The sequence below is a fragment of the Aulonocara sp. 'chitande type north' Nkhata Bay genome, linkage group LG12 (genome assembly GCF_057382095.1).
Source record: "Aulonocara sp. 'chitande type north' Nkhata Bay isolate Kocher_YH1m ecotype deep benthic linkage group LG12, A_spYH_male_GT1.1, whole genome shotgun sequence".
NCBI lineage: Eukaryota > Metazoa > Chordata > Actinopteri > Cichliformes > Cichlidae > Aulonocara > Aulonocara sp. 'chitande type north' Nkhata Bay.
Window position 1 is genome coordinate 19,330,930 of NC_141355.1, and position 20,663 is coordinate 19,351,592.

General features: G+C 39.8%; 2 long non-coding RNA genes across 2 annotated transcripts; one reads left to right on the top strand and one right to left on the bottom strand.

The window, feature by feature from the left end:
- The first annotated feature begins 41 nt into the window (after nt 1–41).
- Nucleotides 42–8,128, top strand: LOC147317268 (uncharacterized). Its single transcript, XR_015131819.1, has 2 exons — nt 42–552; nt 6,556–8,128. It is a non-coding gene; the product is annotated as an uncharacterized LOC147317268 (long non-coding RNA).
- Nucleotides 2,775–4,099, bottom strand: LOC147317269 (uncharacterized). The gene is made up of 2 exons (XR_015131818.1): nt 3,963–4,099; nt 2,775–3,451 (listed from the first exon to the last, which is right to left on the bottom strand). It is a non-coding gene; the product is annotated as an uncharacterized LOC147317269 (long non-coding RNA).
- Nucleotides 8,129–20,663: the final 12,535 nt, after the last annotated feature.

Below are 20,663 nucleotides of genomic sequence, written 5' to 3' on the forward strand. Positions count from 1 at the left end.
GGGGATGGAGAGAAAGAAGGCTTGGGAGACAGTCTCAGTCGAAGGCTGAGGCCTTGGACCCAGAGGGAGGGAGTGCAGAGAGGGGAATAAGGTCTGCTGAGGCAGCCATAATTTCACGCCATCATTACCTCTATGGGCTGGAGAGTTATGCTAATGCTATTTCAGAGAAGTAGTGCTGGACAAAACGGGTTTAGAGGGTCAAAAGGAGCTGTGTAGTTGCCTGTACACTGAAAAAAGTGATATTGTCTCCTTTTAAATATAGCATATTATATTTTGGTATATCTTTTCAATTCAAATGAGTAATTCCTGTCTACATATATAATTCGAGTAACTCCAGAATACATTCCCTGCGTTTTAATCCAATTAATTTTAGTTAATTAAATGTAGCTCAAAATGCTTAAGTATGTTTTTCATAGCCTCCTGCTGGGCCATTTTGCGCATGCGTTAGGACAGGCCACCATTTTGCGCGCGGACTGAAGAAGCGGACTCTTTGTGTGCTGCAAGCGGGCTCAAGTTAATTGCACAACTTCATATAAAGGTGGTCTAGCTTCGGTAAGTAAACCTTTTACGGTCGTTTTTGTTTTATTTTTTTACCTCAGTCAAAGCATGTTGACTCTTTAAGACGTGTGCACATGGAGAAAGAAGTCTAAGTAGTTGTACACCTCTGAACTTTGTCATGAATTTGACTTAAGCTAGCTATGTGCTCTATTAGCTACTGCTCTATTAAAAGAGTAATTGTATTGATGCGTTAAAATGTCATATGTTTTTAGCTTAGTTCTTGTGGCACACTTTGTACTATATGGAACGAGGCAATTTCTCTGTAGTTAGCTGTAAAGTTCACTGTACAGTCGCCTGCAGTTTTAAGTTGAGAAATCGTCCCTCCCGCCACAACATTGGCATTAAGGAATAGTCGGGCGGGGGAGGGGGCTTCTGAACGCACCTGCACAGTCAGGGGTGCAGTAGGAAATAAGTAGGATTGGCGTTGCACAACGTCTTTTGTGCAGAAAAAAATAATGGTTGATGGTTGTAAACTGTGGAGGAGAATAACTCAGTGGTTGCCAAAAATGTGAGATCAAAAGGCACTGAGAGTGATGTTTGTCAGAACTGAAATTAACTCAGAAAAGAAGTTGCTTCACTTGATAGAGCTGTTGAGTGCAAGACCTGTCAGCGGTCTGGTTTAGCATTTAAAGCCTCGCTACGTGCTTCCAAACCGCTGCATTTAATCTCAGAGAAAACTAACACAGAGAAGTAAAGCAAGTGTGTAAGTTCATCTCTTTATGTTTGCATAGTATTTCCATGTTGAGCTTAACAACCGATGTATGGAGCCACAGCTGGACTGGCTGTCGGAGTTTTGTATTGAGGGGGAAAGGAAGCGATTTGTTTTATACTTCAGCTAGAATGAAAAAAGACACAAAGCTGGAGTTATTCGGTGTCTTCATGCTGAACAGCTAAAACTTCTTCCCTCATTCTCCCCCCTCCCTCTCCTGTTGCTACTTCAATCATGAAACTGATCGATTATCAGGTGATCGGCTTTTCTGTCGCTAGTCTCTCTCATTTGTTAGTCACCCAGTTTGCGCTAGAAAGAGGAAAACGGCAGATAAACAACAGCAGCACGTTTAAGCTTGATAAGCTGTTGCTAGAATTTTTTTAATATTACTTCTAGTATCCGCTTGTTTCCTGGAGCCACAGCCGTAATAGCTGCTGGTCATGATAGTTTGGATATGTGGTGAGAAGGAAACATGAAGGTGAAACCAGGAGAAGTTTTTACTGAATCATTAGAGCTGAACAGGTAATGAAGAAACAGGTTTACATTTTAGGTCACATGAATGAGTTGAAGGGAAGTTATGAACTGTTTCTGAGAGACAAATAACTCCAGGATCCTTTTTTAGGTAGCTGACATCTGGTAACTGTGCAGGGGCGGATCTAGCAAAGTTTTGCCAGGGGCCAGGTAGGGCATTAACAGGGAAAGGGAGACACAAAGACATAATTTTCTTTCTTATTCTCATTTAAAATGTCTAGCTTTTAATAAATAATTATTCTAAATCTTACTACCAAAGTGGTGATCTGGTTAAATGTATAGAGATCCATTATTGTATGTAGTAAATATTAAGTCTAATATATGCCCTAGTAATAGTAGTACATATAGCACTTTTTCCTTTGGGAAGGTACGCTGTCTGCGCTGTCTGCAACTGTATTGAAGAAAAATGTTGAATCAAATTATTATAGAAAAATAATTGATTTCTGTGCATTAAAGTAGATTACGTCAATTAAGCATTATCAGGCGGAGGGTGCGGGGTGGTTTCCTACACTGTAAAAAAAAAACGTGCTGTTTTTACAGGAAAACCCTGGCAGCTGGGGTTACCAGGGACTTCCTGTAAAAACGCTTTACAGATGCAACTTGTAAATTGATTTACAGTGAATGAATCTCAGATTAAAACTGTTAAATCTACAGGAAAAAGAAGTTAATTTCACACAGATGTGATATATAAATACACTATTTCCTGTATCTTTTACAAGTAATAAATGCTTTTTGTGGATCCATAAACTGCAAAATTAACAGGGAAATATCGTACAAAGAACTAATTTAAAATGGTAGAACTACGGTGAAACTGTGCATATTAAATGGAGCTGCTCTGTAAATTATACATAAAATCTATGCTGAATATTATATGTTTTAATGTAAAATTTTAACCATAACCCAGCAAATTTCTTACTGCTACGCCTACACCCAAACATGCAAAAATACACATGAGAAAACACAAGAGAGGAAAATATCACTTTTGGGAAATTTATTTTGCAGCCACATTAGCAAAATGACAGCAAATGGATCCATTTTTCCAACTAACACAATATGCAAGGCACACAGCAACTACACAATTCAATCAAAATATAGGCTATAAAAGCTGTGGAACATTCCTGCAAAGCAAGAACCATGTTCATGAAACAAGCATTTGTTAGACCCTCCACCAGAAAAAGTTAAATAACCTGTTAAGACTTTAAAACAAAAAACACATATTGTGCCAAAAATGATCATAATCACCGTGCAACGCAACGCGCACCCTGCTGTCACCACAACCATGGCCCTGGTCAGAAAACATCAGCAAAACCACGTGGTGAAACAAACCTACACATGTGGTCTAGAAACACTGCAGTAGCAGCATGTTGTTTTTTTCTTTTCTTATGTAAATAAAGAACATTCCTACAAAGAAAGAACATCTTCATGAATTGGCTTCATGCATTCGACCAGTAAAAGGTTCCAGTACACATTGTGGAACAAAATTAACAAAGTAAAACTAACAGTCCACAGAGAGTCAAGATTTAGGCTTAGCGCCACTCGTGGTCGGCGAGATCCTAAATCAGGGTGAGGACTCGAGGGTTCACACTGAGACGACGCTTTGAGTTTTTGTTCTCTACTTTGGTTCCTTTTTCTGGGTTTATGGAGAAGAAACACCTGTAGAATAACAATCATATAAAAGTTTATTAAGCATTTTTATAATTGATCAGTTAAAATACACGTACAAAGTAAGTAAAAATTAAGTATATACATATATATACAGTCATGGCCATGACCACGTTCAAGACAAAGTATAACCAAAATGCTGTGGGGAAGTGAACAATGCATGGTCAAAAGTATTGGCACCCTTCACGAGTGTCTTCTGCAGTGATATGTCACACTTTAGCATTGTTAAAATCCAAAGCAAAGGTTATAGGTAGTCAGACGTCAGTTGACGCTTGGTCTAGCCCTGAGTCTCGGCCAGGCTTGGACCCAGATTCAGACTGTTAATGTATTTAAAAAAACCAAACAAACAAAAAAAACAACAACAAAAAACAGAAAAAACAACTGAAACCGGCTCCAAAGCCGACCGAGACTCAGAGCCAGACCTGGACTCGAACCACATCAAAGCCAGACTCCAGATCCCAGAGTCTCAGTTATGAGAAATAACAAAGCCATATTTGTTCACCTCTGAAGAAACTCTAAAGTGGAAGCCAGCTCAGATGGATAATGGATGTTGAAATTGTAGTAGCTCCCGAACATGAGGCACAGTGCAGAAATGAAGGAGGATATGTTTGTGCTGACGAGGTGCCGATCAACACTCAGCATGTATCTTCTTGAGGAATAGCAGGACTGTCCTGTGAAGAAATTATTTAACAGGTTATATCAATAAACACGGCAGTCACATGACATTCTATAAAAAATGCACTTTAAAAAAAAAAGAGAGAGAGAGAGAGCTATGAAACAGACTTACCACACATGATAATAGTGGGTGTCAGAGGCACTTGCTCCAGTTGTACCTCATCTGCCAGACATGTATCTTCAACACAGAGAAGCATGGACTCCAACTTCTCTTCAAAGTAGCTGAGTAGCTGTTTAAGGTAAAAGAGACATGTTTCTGAGATAAGAATGACTATCCTTCTCTGGCATATCACTGGCTGAACTAGCAGATGCCATGGTTTCATGTGTGTTTTCTGAATATTCTGTACTGTCATTTGGGGGCTGAGGACGAGATTCCTTGTACATGTCATCAATACCATCTGGGGAACAAGCTTTATGCTTCCTACACATGTGAGAAGTAAATGATGACTTTTTTGTAAACATATGCTTACAACCACTTACTGGACATGACACAGACCTGCCCCCTGCAATATGATCATTTAAGTGAGACACTAGCTCTTTCACTGTTTGAAAATGGCAGGCACATAATGAAACTGCACATTTTAAATCTGCAACAAGAGCTTTAGGAGTAGCTTGAAGTGCAGGTGCATTGTGCACACGATAAAAATGCCCCTTGAAAGCAGAGTACGTGGTGAATGTTTGGCTGCAATTGGCGCCAACACATTTAAAAATACAACAAGGCTCATTCTTATGCACTCTGCAATGTAGTACATAGCCTCTTAATGTGACCAATACCTTTTTACAAAAGACGCAGATGATCATTTTTAGTATTTCTAAAGTTTGCCTGTGCTTTTCAGCTGAACTAGCATGCTAGCGCTAGGTTATGAGCCTTGGTCTAAATATCAACTGGTGCTTTTATCTCGAAAAAACGTCGCCAAGATATTGAACTTACCGTGCAGACTTTCTGACGAACAAACACAGATCCTCAAAAAACACTTGAAATCGTATGTTTGTAATTTGTCCTAACAACGTAGTTGCTGAAAGTTCGATGTTTTCTTCTCCCGTCTTCTCTCTCGTGCTGGCTCGTTAGCTATAGTCGTGAACTAGGCGCTCTTCTCCTCCCGCCCTCACGTCATTATCCAATCAGAGACGAGCTTCAGATGCACATTCAAAATTAGGCGCGCTCAGTGCAACTGTGAGTGGCCTGAAGTAGCTTACAGCTCTGTGGAGATGAGGCACCATAGAGATCCTATGGGAGGCACTGTAAGTTTGTTTAGCCTTTAATAATGAGACATTGCTGACCTAACCCAAAAAAGTATTCTAGTCTAAGTATCACATTGCAATTAAAAGAAACATAAAGAATACAAGCATTATGACAGAAGCATTACTTAGTCGTTAAATAATAATTTCTTATTGGTTACCCTACAATAGGCTGCAAATGATTTAAGAAAAAAACATGATGTAAACAATTTTAATTGTATATTTTTATATAGCCTATAAATGGAGAGGCAACCTCTCAGGTTCACAATGACATCTTCTGTGAAAACATTTTTATTAGTCCTATCCATGACTTTGCATCATTTCATGAATCATGTTAAAAGTAGGCCCAGTACATCCATGCAGTTGTAAAGTGACTTACATATACGTCATGTGTTTTTAAGAAAAACTGACTAAAACTGTGATTTTTACAGTATTTGCATGTCAAATTAACATGATTGTTTGGTTATGAGTATTACGGTGTTTCACTGTTTTTATTCACAGTATTTGTAGTTTTAACCAATAAATTTGATTATAATCACACATTCATGTTGTAAATATAACAGGAACATTCTGTTTAAAGGTTTACAATAATTCACTGTGATCGAAACAGGAAAGTTGTGTTTTGGGGTTTACTATACATTTCTGTAGGGGTTTTACATGGTTTTTATGTCAATTTCACTGCCCTTTTTTACAGTGTAATATTTTTGCTGGGAGTTGGCAGTCCTATTAGTTAGTTTAATATTTCTATGTACTGTTTAGAATACCTGAATAAGGAGGATGGTGTAAGTTTTTTAGGTTGATCAGTATTGCTGAAGTATAAAATATTTTGGGTGCAGTGTATTTTTTGCATACAGGTATAACAGAATAGCTTTAATGTTTTGTTTTTAAAACTGAGTATGAACTTATACAAAATGCAGTAAAATATTTATAAAAACAGTTTTATTTATTATAAAATACACTATATCGGATTCATATCGGCATCGGCAGATAATCAAATTTATGATATCGGTATCGGACATAAAAAAGTGGTATCGTGCCATCTGTAGTTTGCACAGAGGCACAAGTAAGATTTGTTTTGTTACAAGGGAGTATCATGAAGTAATGCACTAATGGCTTGGAAACGGTAATTGTTTGTCTTTCTAAAGTTTTTTTTTTTTTTATTTGTCTTCCTTTTCTGGCAGATTTTCTTCCCCTTATGTGTTACTGTTTATTCAAGAAGATGGTGTTATTTTGGTAAGTACATGCAAATTCCTTACATATTTATCACAACAGTATTTGTCACAGTATTGCAGGGACAAGTTTATCTATCTCATCTTAAGGGTTCTTGTGATTATTAATATTGATATTAATTAATATCAATTAATATATATGATTAAATTTCTTTTATCCAGGACAAAAGAAAAAAAAAACTTGCGAAAGTGAAATGAAAAACAGGAATTTAGTTCTTGTGAGTTAAGAGGATGCAGAGCATAGGGTTAGATGGAGGTGGATCATTCACTGTGGTGATCCCTGAAGGAAACAGCCAAGAGAAAAAGGATCAGATTGCAAAAAAAAAAGTGGTTTGTTTGCATACATGAGTCTTTACGGTACCCACAGGACTCCTGAAGTATAAGTACTCTGAAGTTTGCAGAGCAATTTCAGAGATGTTTGGGGCTTACATGGCAAGCATGTTTTTAGTTGCACATCTAAATTTTCTCTGCTCTCTGTTGCTGATGGCAGAGTTCTGCCCCGCTGACCTCACAGGTGAGACACTCCCACCAGTGGACAAAGAGCACAGGAAAATGTGTTGCCAACCACCTGAAACAGACAAATATCTGCTTTTTAAAACCCTTTAAACCCGTTAAATGGACTGATGCCATTCATTTCTTCTTTGATTAACAGTAGTAACATCCTTCATGCACTGTATACTAACCCATATGATAATCATGCTTTATGAAGTGATGGCAATTGCATTGTAGCATTTAATGAAGAAATAACATCAAGAGAATGCTGTTATGTAAATTACCAATGACTGGTGCTCTTGTGAATAGGAGTGAAACTCTTGTACAACCATCATTTGTTCTGTGTTATGTTTCGATTGAACATTTTAACTTTCAATAATGAATGTTTCACGTGTGGTACATTTGAGTAGCTTGAAGAGCAACTTTGTAATTATTCAGTTATAGCTGCTGCCCTGCGTATAATCAGTGTTAACTCAACTGGATAAAAAAAAAAAAAAAAAAACATTCATGATTACCACACTGCAGCACACTGGTAACACTTTAAAGACTATTAATTGTTTTGAAGCGAGTATGTTACGTCAGAAAATATGTAAAACATTCAGAATCTTCAAGGAAGGACTAGAATGGAAAGACAGTGGTCAATAAGCAGTAAGGAAAACACAAGTTTAATTTTAAGTCTAATTACCTTATTAAAATGCAATTTCTAAATATGGATCGCAGAACAGCAAGTCTGAAACTGGTTAGTTTGTGGATGCATCAGTTTCTAATTGTGATACATTATACTGCTGGTAGTGTTTTATTCTTTTATGTAAGGAGTTTGTTTTTTTTTTCTTTTTTTAGAGGAAGAGAAACATTGGTTAACATTTCTCTTGTCTGTTGTTTCTGTTTTGTTTGAATACAGCTTTTTAAAGCTACTAGTTCATAGGCAAAAGTTTTGTAATTTGTATTATACAAATTGCAGCAATTTCCCTTAGAGATGTGGATTCTTATTCTGTTTGCAACAAATTTTGCATTAATAAATGATGTGAAAGAATGTTGTAGTTTTCATTATTGACGTTTTTAAAAACTACAAATCAGGGTAAGCAATATTTTTTAAGTAAACTTAACTTAATTGAAATAGAGAGAAATTAACAATTTGATTGATTTGAATATAAGTTTGGGACATAAGTGTAAAGGAAACAAATTATTCTGGTACATTTAACACGACCTTAGTTGGACTTACTAATAATATTTGACTAAGACGTATCCACAACAGTTAAGTTAAAGTAGCTTAAAAATATATGTTGGTTTTACTCGCTTAAATTAAATTCAGTGTACTTAAAAAATATTTCTGGATTCAAACAAATTTATTTCGTGCAACCACTTGTCATAAAAAAATTGAGTAAATTGAACAAAACATTTTTTTCAGTGTACCTGGTTTTCAGTTGGTTAAGCTAGTATTGCATGTGGGGGGCTGTTTTGTTTGTTTGTTTTTTAGAGGTCCACTCTGACTAATTTATAGTCTGGGTTTTTTCTTTTTTTGGCCTTTGCCAGATTAAAAGGAAAAGTTTGCCATGGGAGACAACACTCCCCAATCACTCATGTCTTAAATAGACAATGACTGTGCTAAATAAGACACGGTACTCTATTTAAGCTTACCACTGACATCCATTTCATCCGCTCATGTCACTACACTTCTCAGACAAGTCAAAACTCCATCAGAGCTTCACACCATCCTAGACAGAGGTGAAAATCAGATTTGGCCCCATCCTCTTCCCATGAAGAGCCGAGAGCACAGGTGAACGTCTTGCCAGGATTGCTCTCGGCCGAGCGGTCTAAGATTCAAGATTTGGACCCCACAAAGCTCCACGATAGCCTCCTGGAGTTCAAGAAGGCTGGTCGGAGCGCCGCGCAGCAACCGCGTACACCCACTATCAGTCACTAATGATGGTTGCATGGCAGAGGTTACATGCAGCAGGGGGGCAAGCAGACTTTCCTCCTAACAAGGAACAGTCACAGAGAGAGACAGGTCAGAGTTTGCGAGGGCTGTGCAGATAAGATAACACATCGCGCGCAGATGAAGAAAATGTCACGGCCGGCCTCTTCTGCCAGAGCAGAGCGAATAATTAGGATCGGTTGATGTTATTAAAAATACACAGGGGTTCTGATATCCCGCAACACTCAACAAGACGCAGCAGCACAGAGGGTGCAGCACAATAATGTGGGAATCAATTAGCGCTGACCTTTCAGCACGTTCTCATTCTGACCTATCGATCATGACACCTCTTGATCCTTCTTTTCACCGCGTTCTGATGCAACTGCAGACATCAGAGATGAGATCAGTGACACAGGGTCGCACCATAGTGAGACAGAAGGTGGCGGATGGATAGTTATCACGAGGACCACCTGTCACTCCTCCAGCCTTCCTTCGTGAACGTCATCACTGACAAGCGCCACAGGAGGTCAGGCCGTGATAAAGCTGAACCTGTTAGTTAAGGGTAATGACACAGGAACTTTAGATTTAGCCTTTAACAGGTTTCAGAGCAAACACTAAAAGCTATTTTGACATTGTAAACAGGGGAAGTTCTTCTGTCTGCACCAGGGGTGTCAAACATAAGGCCCAGGGGCTAGAAGGAGCCTGACAAAGATTCCAGTCCAGCCTGTTGAAAAGATTTGGAAAACATGAAGGAGGGCCTAAATTTCTTAACTCTATTGTTATAAGTTTAACAGCTTTTCCTGCTGATAAAGATCTTGCCCATATCTATTCATACTACATACTTAAAATGTGTTTTACAGTCTACTATAGAAATTTCAGTTTTAACAAAAGGAAAAAAAAACTTTATGCTTTATAAATATGGGACAAAGTGCACCAAAACATGTTCTGTAATTTTACACATTTATCATGTAGAAAAACTGAAATGTGCTGTAAATGTGGAGTTTCACTCATTTGGCCCACTTAGATCAAAGTGGGCTTTATGTTTGACATCTGAGGTCGACACCATCAGCTACACCTGGATAATTACACAAGCATGACTATTATTAAAGTATTTGTTAAATTACATAATTCAGGAATAATAATACGGAATTTATATTAAAAATAATAATAATGTGTTACAGATCAAGACCAGCGTTTCAGTACAGTGTGCCCATGTTCTAACATTTACGGCTCTAACTGCTTTTTGTCACTTTTAAAAGTTGGAGACACACTAGTACCCAGCAGCCGAGCGCACATCAAAAATCTGTTTCTGCTTTGTTAAGAATACAGCGGAACTTTGGACAATCTCCCTTGCTGATTATTTTAAGTGATGCATTTTCATGCACATACCGAACAAAGCTTTTCATGTTGGGCCGAAGTCATTTGTCACTTGCGGGGCCTGGATTGAGCGCCGAGGACGTCTGCGTGACATTTGGCTTCTCTATCAGTATGTTTTACCCACTGTATTTCTCCGCTTTTGCACAACCGACTGCCAATCAAGATAAGGCTATACATTAAGTAGATGATTTGATTTTCAGGCAGAAGAGTGCTCTTCACCTCCGGATACTGATACAAATTTGTGGAAGTGTGTATACTTTAACATAATGGCTGTCAAAAGTCAATTTCTCCCTCCTTAAGCCATCTCTCATTGCTGCAAATCGAACTGTGCCACACAGACAGAAATAGAGAGAGAGAGAGAGTGAAGAAGAAAGTGTGTCGGTGCTGCAACAGCTGCTGTCTGTTAGCAGTACGGGAGGGTGAGCACTTTTGCCCTACGGCACACTGCAGGGGCTAAAACGTTCCTCCACATCTACGCAGGCAGCTAAGAGACTGGAGGCATACACGGGATTACATCCTGTGCTATTGCCCTAGGCAGTCACCAGGAGAGGCCCTCACACATACTGCAAAAACGCGCGCACACACAAACACACAAACATGCAACATAGTAGCAGTGAAGTGAAGCCACATAAATGCTCACCAATGTGCACAAATTGCTAAATTGTGTACTTACTGCATATTCTAATTTTTTAAAACACACACACAGGCACACACACATCTATCGTAAGGCGCATCCACATTTTGATTTCTTTTGGTCATCAATGACACTTCATATGAGACTCTTTTCCTGAGGCAGTCTGCAGGTTAATAAATAAAAAAAGGAATTCTCACAGGAAGAAGTGAGTGTGCGACTTTTAAAAGGGTTTTATTTGAGGAACACTTGATACAAAGTTCAGAGACTTACTTAAATATTGTGAAAGCTGTATATCAAGTACCAAATTAGGACTAGTTACTGTATCTGTAATGCAAGAAGAGAAAAAAAAAGTAGTTTCCTCCCTGTGTTGCAGTGCCCAAGGTGACATATCTGCCTCCTTTACAGCTCAGAGACACACCACAAACACACACATACATTCACACACACACACCCAGCAGGAGTTTGGTGGTGAACAGATGAAAGTATCTTGCCTGCACTTTTCTTGGCATTGTGCAGGCGGGCCCAGGGGGGTATTCTCAACTATCTGGTACATATACAACACTCCTCAGACAATCACACACAACCGCGCAGAAGCAGAGTAGTGTGGGCTATATATTGTAAAGAGAAAAAAAAACTTTCACTAAGTCCCGAAAGGTCAAATCGGGTCAAAAAATGTGCACTAGTTAGTAACTCGAGCCAGGAGAGAAAACTCATTTCTACATTTTAAACACATACTCATTATGTAAGAAACTGTCCCCAGCGGAGGGAAAGATTAAAATCCAGCGAAAAGATTAAATTCCTTGGCTGTGATTTCAGGTACAGTTCAATATTGCACATCTTTGAAATGAATCCTCATCCTGGTTTAGGTGAGTTTATGCCTCACCTTGCACCTTTTGATGTGTTCTCTTCCACGCTCAAAGAGAGATATAAAAAGAAATGTCAGAAACATTTCTCTTACTCTTTCAACCCTTGTGCCCATTAACAGTTAGTGCTCGGAGTAATTGTGATTTGAATGTAACCCCAAATCTGTTTAATGAGAATAATGATCCATAGAGGGAGCACAGGTAAAGTGCTTTTAACGAGAGGGCCCTTATTTTACCAGACGGAGAGGAGCAGAGAGGAGCGGTGCTGCCATTTCACTTTCAGCTACAAAGCAGCGCTTCAAATTGTGCAGACGAGACTTCATTTGCTCTTATCTGAGAGTGTATAGGTCCTCCAGAGTGAGAGTGCACGGAGTGAAAATGTGAGGGGATGGTGGGTGAAGATGTATAGAGCGCACAGCACCACGGAGAGATGTAAAAACTCAAATTAGCTGAATATGAGAAACGGAGGAAGTTGTTAGACATTGCAGCTGCACGCTCAGGAGCGCCGGCTCCACAGTTATGTCCTTCTCCAGACAAACCTCGAAAGATATTCTGTCGTGAGGAAACAGCTATGATATTCATTTCACTGGGACTCTATACATAGACTTTACATTAAGGGTGTCAAACATGTGACCCAGTGGCCAGAACTGGCCTACCACCTGGCTTTGTAAGCACGAAAATTGCAGTGAAGCTATTAATAGTTACGATTTTTCAATAAGATACACGATATTCACTGTGAGATGAATATAGATTCACTACATATGTACCAAAATGTATGTAAAGTTAAACACATTTGTAGATCTTGATAAATTGTTTACATAAAAAAAAAACAACAACAACAATATAATATATTTGTTTAGTTTATTTGAAGGTTTTATACTTTGTGTAGAGCCACTATGCTCTGTTATGAACATGTAATAAGACATAATATTGAAAAATAAAAATATTTCAGCCTATTTTACACGTGGTTCATTAAATTTGAATGTCTATTTTTAGCTCATTGAATTAAAAGAAAGGTAAGTGATTATGCATTCATTTAAAAGTAAGTTTGATGCACCTGTGTATCATATATCATAACATAATCATTTGAGGGTTCTTAGTATCCCAGTAAATGTGTTTGCATTACTGCAGTGTAGCAGCCATCACCACAAACCAAGTGTTACATCTACTAAATTTTAAAGAACAAAAATATACATTACATACATTACATGAAAATTGTGTCTCCACTACACTTACACACATTTTGCTACTATAACAGAGAAACTGATAAAGCATAACCAAGCATTGTTCTTTTAATTCATCCGCTTCATCCTAGTGTGATGTGTTTATCGTTATAACATTTCAGTGCTTTATATTAAACCTTATACCATATATTTTATATATAAATATATTTATGCTATTTTTATAGTGAAAGCTCCATATATTGAAATGAAACATTTGCCAGCAAACAAAAGTCTGGCTGTTTCTCTATGAGGAGCTCTCAAATCAATATATGTATATAATTACGTGCTTTATCTGATTGTTGGGGTTATCCTTCAATATTGTGTAGTAACTAAAACTTTTTAAGACAAGAATCTATTACAAAGTGTTTTACAAGGGTATTAAAAATACATCACACAGAAACACCATAATTCACAAGAACATTATCCAAACGCCTGTCGAAATAGATGTGTTTTCAGCTGTGTGTGTGTTTTTTTAAAGAAGCACACTGGTTTTCATGAATTGGTGTTATGAGGGGAAAAACTGGATTGGACTGAATTGCAGTGCCTTTGGATTGATTTTCATGTTGTAATAAAACCAAACAGATGACTTAGCAAACTCGTCATTTAGCAGTCACCCTTGGTAGAATTCCTGGACTTGAGGATCAGGATGCTGAAGACCTCAGTACCTTTGTCAAGCCCTGACAGCTACTACCGTACATAAAAAAACAATATCAAATAATGAAAATAATGAAGCCAAACAGATTAATTAGTGAGCCCTAACACTCAGTACAGTTCCTGGAATAGGGGCCTAAAATGTGTAATATTCATTATTTTCTACTGACAGTGCTGGCCTCACCTGGGCTACAATGTGGTATTGGTGTTATTGTGACACTGAGTTGTGCGTCCGAGTGGATGCATGTGTGTATACAGATACGTGCACCAGTGCATCTTTGTGTTTTTCACTTCAGAGGAAAAAAACTCAGAATTATAGCAATATAGTGCAATCTGTGCTTCAGTCATAGCAGATGTAAATATATATATATATATATATCTCTGTGTGTGTATATATAGCCCTGTATATTTTAGTCAGTGCCATCCTTGTCTAAATCTCCTGGTCTTCCATTACCCAGGGATAGAAATCCTACTGAGGAACTACAGCCAACTTGAATGCCCTCCCCCTATACAACAAAGCATCTTGGACAAGAGAAATACTGCAGGAAACCTTTGAGGTTGGATTGAATGAATGAAAAAAGAGAAAATGTCACCAATTCCATCTTCGAAGATTTGAGATAGAGGGTCTGACAATGAAGGTACATCAAAGGGAAATGCAGACCCCACAGTCTTCAAAAGCCACCGTGAGCACATGCAGGGTTATTAAATAGATGAATATTGACAGTGGTTTTCCTATTTGAGGTGAACGGCACCTCAGCTATCTCCACAGATCCAACAGGACCAAGGAGATGGCAAGCGCAGCCTGGAGCTCTCCACCTCCTAGCCATTCACAGCAGCCTTAATTGACAGGCGAAACCGTAGAACGGCTCGTCCCCCCCCCCCACCCTCCCCTTAACCGCACCCCCTCACCCCACCTCCACCCCCCGTGCAGCCAACTTTGCTCACTGGACCAAGCTGCTGCTGCTGAGCCAATCGGAGGATGTTTTGTTTGCTGAACTCCGATACGTCCTTCAGCACTTTGGCCCCATTCATCTCCCCAAACAATCCCCTTAAGAATTTAACTGGTGGGCAAACACACAGCACATGGGTAATGAAGGGGGCACCTTGGCTGTCTGTGTGAATATTTACCCTGCCATCAAAGGAGGGGCATGCATATAAATCTCTGCCTGCACTCCCAAGTTCAGGTTCAGGCTTTGGGAGTGCGGGAGGCGAAGCGAGAAAGACGGCTAGTGAATAGTCTTCAGATCTCACAGCCTATGGGATGTGATAGAGCTTTAAACGTATGGAATATGATAGCAAATTAGCTTGGTTTGTAACTCTGCAGGCACACAGAGGTTGTTTAAAATGTCAGATCCATGAATAAATACATCTGAAAATAAAATGGCACCCTCCCACGCATCAGGACTGCTCAACAAGAAATACTGTAGTGCATCCAAAGCAGCCAGGACTTCTTCTTTTTTTTCATATCTAAAGGTTTTGTGGCCTCATCCCGCAATGAAAATGAAACAAAGTTTGGTTTTGAGTTTGCGAGAAGTTGTGACCTTTTCTGCGATGTTCTATTCAGTTGTTTAACACCTGATAAACCAGCGCGATTCCATTGTTCAACACCTGATAAACTCAATTCGAAAGGGGCCAGGAAACAATTCTGCTAAAGAGAGCAGCAAGAAAATAGCTGCAATCAGCCACTAGATTGCAATGTTTTGTCTCCGATTTGGAAGAGTGGAGAGATTCTATCAGGCCAGTTCTTGTGGCTGATATGCTACTGGTAATACGTTCAGCCCAGGTAAACTCACAATGGGATGAATGGACATTTTATTGAAACTTTTATATATAGCATTCAGGAACCGGCATGGTCTGCTGGAGACAAACAAACTGTGCTATTCGCTTTTTCTTCATGTGTAAAAATTCCAATCTTTACCTGTTCTCTTCCTCTCCTCCGTCAACCTTGAGCAATATGTATGTGCACCATTAGTCTTTGTTAGGAAGAAAACAATCGTGAATTAAATGGACTAAATGGAGTTGTGATGAACGTAACAAGCAAACGTTGTAGAAACGAGAAGAAATAACAGAACAGAATTTTTTTCCACATTCATAATATTCTCTGGCGATGACCTAAAACAATGTAAAATATCTTTTTTTAAATTTTAGTTTAGTTTTTGTTTATAAAAAACAAAACGGCTGCCATTCTTAACCACGCATTCAAGAGGAAAAAAGGAGGAAGAGACGTGACACCATCCGAGTGACTCTCCCTCAAGATCCTCAGCTGCTCCTACCTTTGCTCTCAGCGCTAGTCATGTGTGTATCCGTGTTATGTAAGGCCATCCTTTCTTATTCTTTTCTCAATGCTGGCAAGCTCTGAAATTCTCACATAAAGAATATTAAAATAATTTAGGATTTGTAGACAATCCCAAACCTTCGATGCTGGTTTCTACCATTGCTGATTCATCATTTTCAAATCTTTACACACTTTTTTCCTGCACTGGCCAAAGCTACGTAAAAGCCCTGTGACATCATTGATCTTCCTTACCCAATAATATAATTAGCCGATAATATAATCAAAAGACAAGAATTTATTGCCGTCATGTAAAATATTCATTGTGATATTCATATATACCTGCTGAGGTGTGGAGTCACCCACACATTTTCTCCCTCTTTCTCTCTCACACACACACACATATGCACACACACGCACAAACAAAGCCCTTTATACAGTCTTCCACACCAACACTCCTCTTGGGGCCAATACTGCAATACTGTGCTCCAAAGCCCTTTAGAGGGGCAGCAAGCCGGAAAATGACCCCATGCTGTCCCCGCTCGTCTCAGCCCTGCCTGGTTACGCCCGTTTCCCAGGGACCCGCTGAGGGTCCAACGCCCCTAGGCCTCCCTCTCACGCCACTCTACCTCCCAGGGCCAAACGTTAATGGTGTGGGGGGGAGGAGGGCTGCTCCATGGACAATGGCTGCCAGGAAACGTGGGAAAGAAATGTCACAAGGCTCTCTGACAACCAAGGTTCGACCCCCTGACCTCAGGGGCTGGTCCCACTGGGCCTCTTTATGTAAACAGAGGGTCTCCAAAGAAAAGAAAACCCTACGCTAATCAGATTCATAACCCGTGTGAGAAAATGTATAGAAGCCAAGGTGTGATGGACTTAAGTCTTAACTGGTGGCTGCTTATTAGTATATTCTTTTCTTGCATCACGTTTGTATTTACAAACTGCTGCTGAACACGTTTATACTTTACTGCAATCACTGGTTCAGTATTGTTTAAATATAACACTGGAAATGCACTGTAGTCTTTAACTGGGGTCACTGGAGTCATTAACAGGCTGAGGACAAAAAAATTTACAAGAGCCTGATGTTTGAACTCCTTGTAAACAGTCCTGGTCATTTAACCTCTGACCTTTCAACAGTGTCTTCTCAATCTAGCCACTGCCTCTCTCCATATGGTCAAAGAAGGTCAAGTGAGGGTATGGTCAGCCGCACTTGCCCTCAAAGATTTTGGTTTGAAAGGGCCGGAGTTACTGGGTGGACACAGGCAGGGTGGTTACTGTGTAATGGTAGGGGACAAATTGCTGTGCTGTGGGGGTTAAGGAGAAAATGAAAAACCCAGACCCCCTTGCAAAGTGTTGCTGGTGAGAATGGTGTTTCTTTGTCGTCGTGCCACAAAGCTCACACCATTTAAATTCTTTTAAGTGCCACTGTTATTGGTTTGCGTAAAACATTTCACATTGCTTCAATTGTTGGGCTTTAAAAATTGTAAAAATTTTAGATTTGCGCTCTCGATTTTTTTTTAACAAGATTGTTAAAATCCCCCCCCACCCCACCGTACATTAACATCTTACCAAGTAATTCCTTTAAATGACAGTACCTCTTCAGTCCCCAATAAACTAGTACTTGTGTTTTCTTTTTCACGGGTCACGTAATTATCGTGATGGGCAGTGAGGCAGCTGGTCATCCTATTTACAGACAACGGGCCTAATCTGTTTGCTTAAGACCCTTGACGTGGTTCTATTGGTGACCGCATTGTTGCAGGAGCACATGTGCGGGTAAGACCACTATGGTCACTAGAGGTCAGAGTTCGCAAACCAGACATTATAACCTCATTCCCAGGAGACGCCTGCTGATGAACTCCCAGGCTAGTTAATGGACATCATTGAAAACTTGGGCCTGACACGTTAAGGATAGGTTAGGATTAGGGCTCAAATAAATACCGGCATGGGGTTTAGTGAGGTTAGGTTTAGGATACGTTTCACAATGAAATGGTAATTTTCAGTCAATAATTAGGACCAAAAAAGCAAAACAAATGATATCAAATAGTCAAGTGGTGGTAGCCACAGATGCACTTATATGCATTAGTGCTGTGCGCACCTGTATCATAACAGTAGTTGCACATGTCCATGCTTAATAACAGTCAGATGTACAAGCGACCTTGGTGGACTGTGATGTTACAGTACAAGCAAATACACTGGGTCTTCTAGCAACTAAAGCAGTTAAACCAAGGAATCCCCAGTCCAGCACCAGTTAACTCAAAGGACTATGATGGAAAGCAGTGTGGAAGCAATTTGACAAGAGGGCAGTCATTTTCACTGCAGAACTATGAGTGGGAAACAATAATTAACTCTCGTGATAGGGTCTTTAGAGGGACAACCTTTGAGGATTATCTTCTTCCATCAAGGATAGCAAGGCTAACAGTTATGCATGGAAATAAGAGGCCAACATTTCCTGACCACTAGCTACATTCAGAATTAGCATCTTAATATGTGTTTTTTATTCATATGCACATTTTTCACTGTACTTTTTATTTGAATTAGCAATGAGTCGGTTGTGTTATCCATCAAACGCATCTACGAAAACTTCCTGCACTTTCCACCTCACTCCTGCCTTCTTGTCATCTCAGCCATCAGTGTCCGCACCACCACCGTGACAGCATTCAAACTCAGAACCTACGCAGCTTATGAGCATAGATGAGACACTGCATTGTCCCGCAGCTCCTTTTAACCCCCATGATCATAAATCTGCCTGCATGGCCTGTGATCGTTTATGAGCACTTTACATGAAGATCGCTCTCACAAACAACGCCCTTCAGCTAGTAATGAAAGCCAAGGATCAAAGCTGAAGATCAATGTCAGGTTACAGGATTCGTGACAGGGACTGTTTTCATGCATATGATCCCATACGTGATGAGGATCTCCAAGAGATCTTGTTTATATCAGAATGTGAGACACAGCACATTGACACAGGGTGGTTAGAAGTAAAAAAAAAATGTTTTTCAAGCGTCGGTGAGGCCAGCTGAAAAACGGGCAAAGAACGAAATGATTACTAGTTTCCGTAAACTGTGAAATGCTTTGGCCCATAGCTGAGGTTAAAGGTTAAATGGTGGGGTCAGACGGTCATGACTCAATGTCTAGAGCTTTCTTAGATCAATAAAAGGCTGTTGAAGACATGGATGAATTAATGAAGGGAAGTATCACAGGCTCATTGTTTCTACTTTAGAGATTAATAATGCAACTGCAAGCAAATTAAAGAAAAAAAAATGTAAATATATGAAATATTGAAAAGGTCTCATAAAGGTATACAAAATAAACCATTTGATTTTTAATCTGTGCTAAAAGTCACACTTACATAAAAGGTCATTCTACACTGAACTCATCTAAAAGTCGCTTTGAATTTAGCAGCAAAATATGCCCACAGTTAAGTTGCTCCGTTTCTTTTGCTTCCTTAAAATCTTGACAGCCTGACTTTGACCTACTGTGACCTTGCTCTTCCCTGGCTGCGCCTAGGCAGGTAAGGTTTCAGATAAGCACTCTGCTCTTTGGCCTAGGCCACAGATTAAAACTCGTGTCCCCTTTGCCCACTTTCATCTATGGCCAGCTGTCCAACCAAGCATACCCTATGCCTCCTCACCCTGCTTTCTCTCATCCTCTTCCTCCAACAGCTTCTGCTTTCCCTCTCATGCACGGGGGACCAAGAGTGGCATGCAGGGACAAACTGGAGACCTTACAAAAAAAAAAGAAGAAGAAGAAGAAAAACAGGAGGGGAAGGACGTTGAGGGGTGGGGATGGTGAGGAAGAAAAAGAAGCGAGGAGAAAAAGAGAAATGCACATTGTACTTTTCAAATGGATGGGAAATGATTCGCTAGGATTTGCTGACAATTATACGGTGGGGTTTAATCAATTCGGACCATTCACAGCGTGGAGAGGGCTGATCCCCCAGTACAAAGGCACAGACAGTGGGAGGGCGGTACCTAGGAAAGCGCCGGCCTGGTGTAAGTAACATGAGGCAACACTCCCCTCCCCACACATTGCACCGCAGCATATGGCTCCTCTCTGAACTTATTAGCTGGCGGATTAAGGCCAATCGCAGAGACCAAAGGGCCTGTGGCTGCCTCTGTTGCACCCTCCCTCTCCCCTCTTCACCCCCAGGAATGAGGCTGACTGACAAGGGGCATTGTGTTAGGCACCTAGATCGCCCCACCTCTCACTTACCTTGTCATACAGTACAGGTTGATGAGGTTATTTGGTAGCAGGAGCAGGATCTAACCATTAACCATAAAGTAGTAGAACATATTGTGCATAGGCTTAGAAATTACTCCTTTAAATGTATCCCAGCAGCTACCTTCAAACATCTCTACATCATATTTCATCAAATAAAATAATCTTACCCTTTTCCCTTGACCAGTATATGGTAATACTACCTGCAAATTAGCAAGCTGCTCGGCTATGGAGTGGATTAAAAGCACCTGAATGTGAACACACAGATTAGCCCTGTAGATATGAAGTCTAATTAGCATCTCATTGCAACTCGACATGCAAGCTCAACATGAGTGCAGACATGCTGAGAGAAAAGGCTCCATTGGACAGGGGTTGATTATAGGTCCATTATGCACAGAGTACTTAGTGATGGGCT